Raw genomic sequence first — 10,975 nt, 5'->3', positions numbered from 1 at the left:
GTTGACTGCAGCCATGAAATTTTTATAAAAGACACTTACTCCTTGGAAGGAAAGTTATGACCAACCTAGACAACATACTAAAGTGCAGATACATTTTGCAACAAAGGTCCATCTAGTCAAGGCTATGGTTTTTCCAGTAGTCCTATATGGATGTGATAGTTGAATTATAAAGAAAGCTGAGTGCTGAAGAATTGATGATTTTGAACTGTGGTGTTGGAGAAGACTCTTGAGAGTCCCTTGGACTGCAAGGATATCCAAACAGTCCATCCTAAAGGAGATCAGTCCTAGCTGTTCATTGGAAGAACTGCATATTGAAGCTGAAACTCCAATACTTTGGCCACCTGATGCAAAGAGCTGACTCATTTGAAAAGACCCTGATGCGGGCAGAGATTGAGGGCAGGAGGAGATGGGGACAACAGAGGATGAGATGGTTGGATGGCATCACCGACTCGATGGACGTGAGTTTGAGTGAACTCCGGGAGTTGGTGATGGACAGGGAGGCCTGGTGTGCTGCGGTTCATGGGGTCGCAATGAGTCAGACACAACTGAGAGACTGAACTGAACTGAAAGAAGTTACAGACTGAAATATGAACTGTCAACTACAAATTGGCACTTACCAAGAGCATTGCCAAAGACTGAAAAGCAAAGGCTTTTGCCATCTCCCTCTATGGAGATTTGTGGCTTCCCTGGTGGCTCAAATGGTAAAGCGTCTGCCTGCAGTGCAGGAGACCCGTGTTCGATCCCTGGGTAGGGAAAATCCCCTGCAGAAGGAAATGGCAACCCACTCTGGAATTCTTGCCTGGAAAATCCCATGGTCAGAGGAACATGATAGGTTACAGTCCATGGGGTCACAAAGAGTCAGAAACTAATAAGCAACTTCACTTTCTATGGAAATTGTACCCCATGCTGCTATAGCTTTTGACCTTCAACAACCTCTGAGGGAGTTCAGGGTAGAGTGAGGCACCCTGTGCTCCAGGGAATCTGGTGGGACAGGTCTTTAGATAGTTGGATGTTTTTATGACTTCAATCCTTGCATCTCCTCATATTCAAAGTGAACTGAAGTCGCTCAGTTGTGTCCAACTCTTTGTGACCCCATGGACTGTAGCCCACCAGGCTCCTCCATCCATGGATTCTCCAGGCAAGAATTCCAGAGTGGGTTGCCATTTCCTTCTCCAGGGGATCTTCCCTACCCAGGGATCGAACCCAGGTCTCCTGCATTGGAGGCAGACGCTTTAACAGCTAAGCCATCAGGGAAGAAAAATCCCTTCATGGTGACAACAGATGCTCATGACTAACAAAAAACCTTTTGTAAAATGAGTGCTTCGTGGTATTGAACCTCCCCTTCACCAAAACCTTATATATTGGCCTTCCCCCACTGCCTCTTTGGAGCAGTCTCTCAGGGCTATCTGAGATGCTGCCTCCCAGGCTGCAGTCCTCATTTTGCCCCAAATAAAACTTAACTTGCAAGTCTCAAGTTGTGAATCTTTTTATAGTCTACAAAACTAACTGTAGAATTTATCCGTAGCTTTCCAGGATGACTTCTCTTCTAGTCCTGCTTGTCAAAAGTTTAGTTAGTTGTAAATGATCTGAAGATTTTACACTCTTAATTTGTGTGTGTTTGTGAGTGGCAGTGGGGTGGCTTAAGGAGACAGAGGGGAGGAAGAGAGAGATGCAGAAGATTGTCACAAAAAGAAACCGATGCCTAACACTTAGATGAACACATGCACAGTTACCAAATGTAGTCAGAAGAACTCAATATAACCAAGTGCTTTTCCTCTAGTAAGCTTAATATTAGGTTGGCCAAACAGTTCACTTGGGTTTTTCTATAAGATGTTATGGAAAACTTGAACAAATTTTTGGCCAACCCAAAACATTTTACAAGTAGGTTCCACCCACTGCTCCAAGAGAACTACAGAGTGATTAAGGTTTGTTATGGACATTGAGTCAATCACCCATTCACATGAGGGTCACCTAAGCCTTCCTTCTACTATAGCTCATTTCTCTTCACAAATTTAGAAACTTCAATGTGATAAATTTACTTTCTGGATGAAACTGGAGCCTATTTTACAGAGTGAAGTAAGCCAGAAAGAAAAACACCAATACAGTATAATAACACATATATATGGAATTTAGAAAGATGGTAATGACAACCCTGTATGCGAGACAGCAAAAGAGACATAGATGTATAGAACAGTCTTTTGGACTCTGTGGGAGAGGGCGAGGGTGGGATGATTTGGGAGAATGGCATTGAAACTTGTATATTATCATATATGAAACGAATCACCAGTCCAGGTTCGATGCATGAGACAGGGTGCTTGGGGCTGGTGCACTGGGATGACCCAGAGGGATGGGATGGGGAGGGAGGTGGGAGGGGGGGTTCAGGATGGGGAACACCTGTACACCCGTGGTGGATTCATGTCAATGTATGGCAAAACCAAGACTATTGTAAAGTAATTAGCCTCCAATTAAAATAAATAAATTTATATTAAAAAAACCTTACTTTTCTTCCATTCACAAGGAAAACACATTCATCTGACTTCTTAGAATGAAACATTACACCAGAAGAATTGGCTGAATGTTGTGGAGTTACACAGAAAGCACCTGTGTGGTGTCCACCTGAGAGAAGGGCTGAGGTGGGTCCATGAAGGATGACCAACTGGCTGGAGGGCAGCCCTGAGGGGTGACATTGGTCTGCTCTCTGAGTGTGTTCCTCCCATCAAGTCCTGTCTGCCTGTGCTCTCAACCATCTTATCACCCCCTTCCTTTGCTACCCTCAGTTCCTCCCTCCCACCTTAAGCCCCTCTGGAATGCCCGTCTCATTCCAGTTCTTACACAATGCATACTTCTCTCTGCCATAAGGGATAGCTTATGGTGAGATGTTGGATTCATGATCTCCAAAGAAGATGAATTAGCTTCGGGGTTGGAGACCATGTCAACCACTCAGAGCTGTTGTGTGACAGAAGTTTTATTACAGTGAAAAGGGAGAGAGACTTCTTCTGACTTAGACATCGGAAGTGGGCAGAGTGTGCCCCCTCACTTGTCTTAGCAAGGGAGCTATATACTTTTTAAATTAATTATTACAATAAATCAAAAGAATGTCTCAAGGTTGTAAAGGTCTTACTAGACTCCCCTCCCACATTTTACACTTTAAGATGACAGGATTAGAACTCACCACAGAAAGATCTTACTAGACCTACATCCATAATATACATGTTAAGAAAACAGGATTAGTCAGAAGGTTCTCAAGGACAAATACTGTCCTCAAGCAGGACACATTATTATTATATAATCCTTAGTACAGAGTTTAAACTGAGTTGTTCTGTTGTGTAATCATCAGCCCTGGGCTTAAAGAGAAACAAAAATGTTTTATGTGACTAAGACTAAGGACATCTTTTTTCAGGTGTTAGTTCTAGGTTTTGTAGGTCTTCATAGAACCATTCAGTTTCAGCTTCTTCAGCATTACTGGTTAGGGCATAGACTTGGATTACTGTGTTAGTGAATGGTTTGCCTTGGAAATAAACAGAGATCATTCTGTCATTTTTGAGATTGCACCTCAGTACTGCATTTCAGACTCTTTTGTTGACTATGAGGGCTACTCCGTTTCTTCTAAGGGATTCTTGCCCACAATAATAGATATAATGGTCATCTGAATTAAATTTGCCCATTCCAGTCCATTTAGTTCACTAAAATGTCGATGTTCACTCTTGCCATCTCCTGTTTGACCACTTCCAATTTGCCTTGATTCATGGACCTAACATTCCAGGTTCCTATGCAATATTGCTCTTTACAGCGTCGGACTTTACTTCCATCACCAGTCACATCCACAACTGGGCGTTGTTTTTGCTTTGGCTCCGTCTCTTCATTCTTCTGGAATTATTTCTCCACTGATCTCCAGTAGCATATTGGGCCCCTACCGACCTGGATATGATCTTTCAGTATCATATCTTTTTGCTTTTTCGAACTGTTCATGGGGTTCTCTGCCGGGGACCAGCCCCGGCTGATCCAGGGTATTTGAAGTGGGGACGGCGTAGGCGACCTATTTATTTAAATATTTTATCAAAGATATAAAGAGTAATAGGATGAGGATAGCTCAGTAGGAAAATTCAGTGGAGAAAAGAGGCTGAGTAGCTTGGTTTACGCGGGAGACCAATAAAACTTCAAGACAAGAAGTTTGCACCACTTACGTAGGCTGCAGGCGTCCTTCCGTTCTCCCGAAGGAGAGGAGACACTGAGGCCTCCCCGGTCGGATCTTAGAAGCCCAGGCATAATTAGTAAGCATGGCGGGTTCTGCGCTCCAGATGGAGACTCAGCTCGAGTGAGAGAGAGAGCGACACGGGGAGACCAGTATTTCGAGAAACTGATCCCAATTCTTTATTTTCCAGAGTCTGTTTTTATACACTGAGATGTTATACAAAAGTCACGCGGGGACAGCAGTCCTGACTTTTATTAAAGTCAGGTGCTTCACATAAATGTATACAGAGGTCTTAGGGGTGTTACATCATCTTCTGGCCAGGGGGCCTGCTGACAATTTATGACCCTCTCCTTGTGACAGCGGTCAGTCAACCAGGACACTTATTTCTCCAGGGGTGATTATTCTTAAAACAGACACCACCCAAATAAAGTTACATTCCTATAGGGTGAGGGTGTAGTGGGTTTTAGTTAAGGAAAGAATTTACTTAGCCTAAGGTCTAATGTGATTAATATCAAAGGTCAATACTTATTTCTTCTGTATATTCATTAATGTGTGTAAGGGCAGGGGATATGGAAACTTAGCAACAAACATTGGCTCAACATATGAAAAACCCTTCACCAATACAATTTCTAATCAGCCCATTATACTTATACTACTAGTTTTCTAACTTTTCTAAGGAACCTGTTTTTAGAAGGTTTAAAGCATCTCGTCAGGGTTGGGAGGCTGTGAGCAATCACATGTGGCCGGACAAGCCTGTCAGGCAGGCCAGAGAACCTTCAGAGGAGTTTGTAGGTTAAAACACTCTTGTCACGCCCAGGAGTTTTTATTAACTGGAGCTCTAGGTTAACTCCTTCTCCGAAAGAGGTGGTGGGGGACAGCCCCCCGTAAAGTCAGAGGTGTAGGTGAGAGCACAAAGTAGTAAAGTAGGCAGGCTCTGGTTATGGGGGTAGATGCTCGAGGAGTTCCAGGGGGACTCCTGAGGCTCGATCCCACCTTTGCGTATGTTGAGCCTCCTTCCTCATGACCTTTGTCACAGGCGGAGTACCTCACTCTGGCCCCCAACAGTTCTCAAGGCAAGAATACTGAAATGGTTTGCTATTCCGTTCTCCAGTGGACCATGTTTTGTCAGAACTCTCCACCATGACCTGTCTATCTCGGGTGGCCCTACACAGCATGGCTCATAGTTTCATTGAGTTAAACAAGGCTGTGGTCAGTGTAATCAGTTTGATTAGTTTTCTGTGATTGTGGTTTTCATTCTGTCTGCCCTTTGATGGATAAGGGTAAGAGGCTTATGGAAGCTCCTGATGGGAGAGACTGATTGGAAAACTGGGTCTTGTTCTTATGGGCGGGGCCATGCTCAGTAAATCTTTAATCCAAGTTTCTGTTGATGGGTGGGGCTTTGTTCCCTCCCTGTTATTTGACCTGAGACCAAACGGTGGAGGTAATGAAGATAATGGAGACCTCCTTCAGAAGAAGGTCCCATGCACACAAGGGCTGGATGAAGCACAAGCTGAAATCAAGATTGCCAGAAGAAATATCAGTAACTTCTGATATGCAGATGATACCTCCTTTATGGCAGAAAGCAAAGAAGAACTAAAGAGCCTCTTGATGAAAGTGAAAGAGGAGAGTGAAAAATCTGGCATAAAACTCAACACTCAGAAAACTAAGATTATGGCATCTGGTCCCATCACTTCATGGCAAATAGATGGGGAAACAGTGACAGACTTAATTAAGTCTGGGGGCTTCAAAATCACTGCAGATGGTGACTGCAGCCATGAAATTAAAAAACTCTTACTCCTTGGAAGAAAAGATATGACCAACCTAGACACCATATTAAAAAGCAGAGACATTACTTTGCCGCCAAAGGTCCATCTAGTCAAAGCTACGGTTTTTCCAGTAGTCACGTATGGATGTTGATAGCTGGACCATAAAGAAAGCTGAGGGCTGGAGAATTGATGCTTTTGAACTGTGGTGTTGGAGAACACTCTTGAGAGTCCCTTGGACTGCAAGGAGATCCAACCAGTCCATCTTAAAGGAGATCAGTCCTGGGTGTTCATTGGAAGGACTGATGCTGAAGTTGAAACTCCAATACTTTGGCCACCTGATGCAAAGAACTGACTCAGTGGAAAAGACCCTGATGCTGGGAAAGATTGAAGGCAGGAGGAGACGGGGACAACAGAGAATGAGATGGTTGGATGGCATCACCGACTCAGTGGACATGAGTTTGAGCAAACTCTGGGAGTTGGTGATGGACAGGGAAACCTGGTGTGCTGCAGTCCATTGGGTCTCAAAGAGTCAGACATAACTAAGCGACTGAACTGAACTGAAGACTAAGGAATGCAGGGAAAAAAAGTTTGTCCTTTTCTCCTCCTTGAGAACTCCAGACCCCTATCTCCTCCTTGAGAGCCCCAGAACCCTCTCTTCTCTTCAGAGACCCCAGACTTGTTATCAACCTACCTAGGAACTGACTCTTTCATAAGGCTGACCTACAGGAAGAAAAATGTCTTCTTACAGCCAGCAACAGGAACCTTCGTTCCTCAGTGAAATGCAACTAAATCATGTAGATGTAATGTCTTAAGGTGTGTCTTAGGTGTTAATGTGTGTGCGTGCATGTGCAAGCCCAGTTGTGTCTAACTCTTTGCAATGCCATGGACTTTGGTCTGCCAGGCTCCTCTGTCCATCAGATTTTGCAGGCAAGAATAATGGAGTGAGTTGCCATTTCCTACTTCAGAGATGTTAATGTACTTGTTCTAAAATTATAAATCTAATGCTTATTTAAAAAAAAATCAAAACCACAAGATTGTATAATGTAAGTGTGAAAATTCTTCTTTCCAATTTTCACTTTTCAGAATTGACTATTACCAGATTTCTCTGTATTCACATAGAATTTTCACATGCATATGTGAAATATATATACATACATGAATTTAGAAAGTGAAATAAAATTATTCCTATTATTTCAACATTTGCTTTTTTTCAAGTTATGTAGGTGTTCTATGCCTCAGTTGCCTCACCTATAAAATGGACAAAATAGTAGCAGTATCTCTCTGGGGATTTCTATGAAGATTTGATCAGCTAATACATGTAAAGTACTTAGAACAGCACCTGGCACCTAGTAAGTTCTCAATAAATGTTAACTTGTAAAGCTTATTGCCATGATTTATTAAAATTCCTATTAGTTTGCATTATTTTCCACTTTTGACTGTTAAAAATAATGCCGCAATAAAAAACCTTGGGTTTTGTCTTTGCACATTTGAGCAAGTATTTTTGTTGCATAAAGTCTAAGAACTGGAATTCCTGGGTTAAAGGAGATGCATGCTTCTAGGTCCAACTTACTTGGCTTCCAAAAAGTGCACTAATAAAATGAATCATATGTGAGAGGGTGTCAGTTTCCCCATATCCTTCCTCAGCAGTATTATCCACACTCACCATTTTTCAAATATCTGGGGGAAATTTCAGTCCAGAAGAGGCATTTCTTCTGTTATGAGATTTTTTTTGTCTTGCTATACATTTAGTATTGTATTTATTCTTCTGTCCTTTGACTATTTTCTCCTATTAGGTTTTTGAAGAGTATTATTATATATGATGGCCTCCCAGGTGGCTCTAGAGGTAAAGAACCCATCTGCCAATGCAGGAAATGCTGGAGATGAGGGTTCAATCCCTAGGTTGGGAAGATCCCTTGGAGGAGGAGGAAATGGCTACCCACTCCAATATTCTCACCTGGAAAATTCCATGGACAGAGAAGCCTGGCAGGCTACAGTCCATGGGGTCACAAAAAGTTGGACATGACTGTGCACGCATGCATGCAAGATTATAAACGATGGACACATAATATGCTATAAATGTCCAGATATTTTATGTCAGTTTGTTAATTGTTCGCTGGGGACATCATATGTAGCCCTCTAATTTTGAGTATGCCGCATCCACGAGGATGCAGCTCTAACCTCACAAGCCTGCCAGCTGGCGTTTCACCTGGACCTTCTCTAGGCAGTTCTATCGTCCTATTAGACCAGCCACTTCTGAGTGGTTCGGATGCGATACGAACAGTGGATCCCATGTTACATGCTTTGATGAGAGGAACACACTGAGAGCAGACCGGAATCACCCCTCAGGGCTGCTCTCTGTCTGCTGGTCATCCTCCATGGTATCAGTCTGGCCACTCTTTCACGCAGACACAGTAAAGGTATGCTTTGTGTACAAGTCCACAACACTTGGCCAATTATTCCTGGTGTAATGTCTCATCCTAAGGAGTCAGATGAACTTGTTTTGTTTGTGAATGGAAGAAAGGTTATGTTCTCTACACTGTTATTTTTAGATTTCTTTAGGAGACAGTTCATGTTTTGAATATGTGATATGAAAACCTCCACATGCTGCACCCATTCCCTTCTACTCCTTCATAAGCCTCTCATCCCTAGTCCTCCAATCTTTCCCCTTCCATGTTCTACCCAGCTGGCCAAACAATTCCCTACTACCCATGAGCCCATGTAGCCCCTCTGCTCTCCCTGCCAAGTGGATGCTCAAGTGCGCCACTGAGCTCTGCCCCCGCCATGTCTGATGCAGGCTGTACTGAAGACAGCACCATATCTACCTTGGAGGCACAGCCCGAGCCCACCCACTCATGAACCAAGCTCAGACTCTCCCTTTTCCGTCAGTTTGTCATAAGGGGTCTCTCACTTCACCATGTAGCCACAGGGATTTCTGGGAGACATGCTGACACAACAGTAGTGGGTTAGGTGGTCTGGGTTCCCTGCAGCTGGCTTGTTCCTGCCATTCCTGCTTGTGCTTGATTCTGGATGTACTACTCTCAGCTTACCTGATTGCTTCTGGGCTTGCTGGATTGCATTTGAACAAGATCCTTAAGTTATTGGTGTGCATTTTAAAATCAGAGAAGCACTGCTTAGTAGCAGACAGACCAAAGGATGGGTGATAGCACCTTCCAGGCAGAGATCACGGACAGTCTCCCAAGTGCGAAAGAGAACAGGAAATGCTCGTAGCAAAAGAGAGAAGTCATGAGATACTGCTGGAGAGATAGGCAGGGAACAACAGGTCACCAAGGGCAGGCTTGCCACCCTAGGGATCTGGAGCAGTGGTGGCAGCCATGGCAGAGTTTCAGGCAAGGATGTAACATGCTCATATTGTGCATATGTGTCTGTGTATCCAAACTCTAACATATAACTTTTGACTTTGGCTTTAATCTGCAGAATGGTTTGGAAGGGAAGCAAAATGAATGCAGGGCAAAGCTGAGGAGACTACTGCAATAGTCAGCTTGAAAATAACGGTGACTTGGAACAACATAGTTGCCATGGGAATAAAGAGAGTGAGGGAAAGATTAAGCTATTTCTCCCAGGTGGGCTTGACGGACTCTTGCACAGAGGGAACAGAGCGTCTTGCATCACTCCCACCACCTACCCAGCCCCATCCCTGCCTCTGGCTTAGCATCTTGTGGATGGCTGCGATGAAGAGATCTGTTTGGGAATCATTAAGTTGGAGGTGATTGTGTGACTTGCAAATGGCAGGGACAGGCAAGTTGGGTTTTCAGAGCTGGACCCTGAGTGAGAGAAACCACAGGAGTGAAGGCGCCAGCAAGGGAGAGGGTGTGAGAGACGAGGCTCCCTGGGGAATCCCAGTGTCTATAGATGGGCTGGAGGAGGGGTTGGTGAAGGTACAACAGGAGAAGAGGAGAAAGCAGAAGAAAGAGAAAACTCGGGGAAGACTGAGAAGCTGTGAGTCCTAAGAATGCGCCCTCATATGATCTGTGTCATGATATTATCCAGGACGAGCCTTTAAATGTGTCAGTTTAGGTTACTTCTCTTCATTCAGATGAAAAGCCCACGTCCTCACAATGGTCTCAAGGCTCTGCATGTCTGCCCCTCCCCAGGCCTGTTCCAGGCTTGCAGGCGCCATGGTGGTCCACAGGTAGGCAGGCACCCTCCCCCCGCCACTCCCCATGGGGGTGACACTTTGCCCACAAATGCTGACATTCGCTTCCTCCAGGTACCTTCTTGGCTCAGGCCCTTGCCATTCTCACCTCCGGATGCATTCAGCTCAGCCTGCTCCAGGCCACCCTCACCATCCGTCAGCCTTAACCTGCTCTACTTTCAGTACACCCTCCACACTCTTCTCCATCGCTCACACTCCGTAATTTAATTATATGCACTGTTTTCTGTTTGTCTCCCTTGACTAGATTATAATCTTCACAAGGGCAAGATCTTTGTTGACTACATTTACTGCTATGTTCTAAGTGACTAGAACAGTGCCTGGCACATAATTGGTGCTCCATAATCATTTGTGGTACAAATGAGAAAATCTGCTCTTTAAAGGGATATAATGTAACTAAGTGTCACCATAGCAAGAATGACCTTAGTCCTTAGTCTGAAGCCACTGAAGAAGCTTTGCCATCTTACCTGGCCCTGAGACAAGAGTCAGGAGTTGAGAGTGTGACAGGGAGAAGGTATTACACTCCAGCCTCTAGTCCATACGTCACTGCAGATGCTTCTGTCTGCCATTAATGGAAACGGGGTTTTTGAATGATAATGTCTTGCTGCTGCTCAGCCCCCTTTGAGGTTTCCTGTCACTGAAGGCCATTGGGATAAGTTTCTTGTGATTCTCACAACTTCTCCATCCTTTCCACATTTTTCTCTTTCCCTTCATATGTGCTTTTTTTTGAGATGTAATTCACATACCGTAAAATTCACTCTTTACTGCCCCATCCCCCATGTCCCCTTAGGGCCTGGCAACTATTTCTTGTCTCTATGAATTTGCCTGTTCTGGACATTTCATATA

The 10,975-nt window shown here is 44.2% G+C and overlaps 1 non-coding gene across 1 annotated transcript; it reads right to left on the bottom strand.

Annotated features, from left to right (window-relative positions):
• Positions 1-1,182: 1,182 nt before the first annotated feature.
• On the bottom strand, positions 1,183-1,254 carry TRNAW-CCA (transfer RNA tryptophan (anticodon CCA)). Its single transcript has one exon. It is a non-coding gene; the product is annotated as a tRNA-Trp (tRNA).
• Positions 1,255-10,975: the final 9,721 nt, after the last annotated feature.

This window comes from Bos indicus, chromosome 2, assembly GCF_029378745.1.
Source record: "Bos indicus isolate NIAB-ARS_2022 breed Sahiwal x Tharparkar chromosome 2, NIAB-ARS_B.indTharparkar_mat_pri_1.0, whole genome shotgun sequence".
Classification (NCBI taxonomy): domain Eukaryota; kingdom Metazoa; phylum Chordata; class Mammalia; order Artiodactyla; family Bovidae; genus Bos; species Bos indicus.
This window is presented reverse-complemented; position numbering and strand designations above follow the sequence as displayed.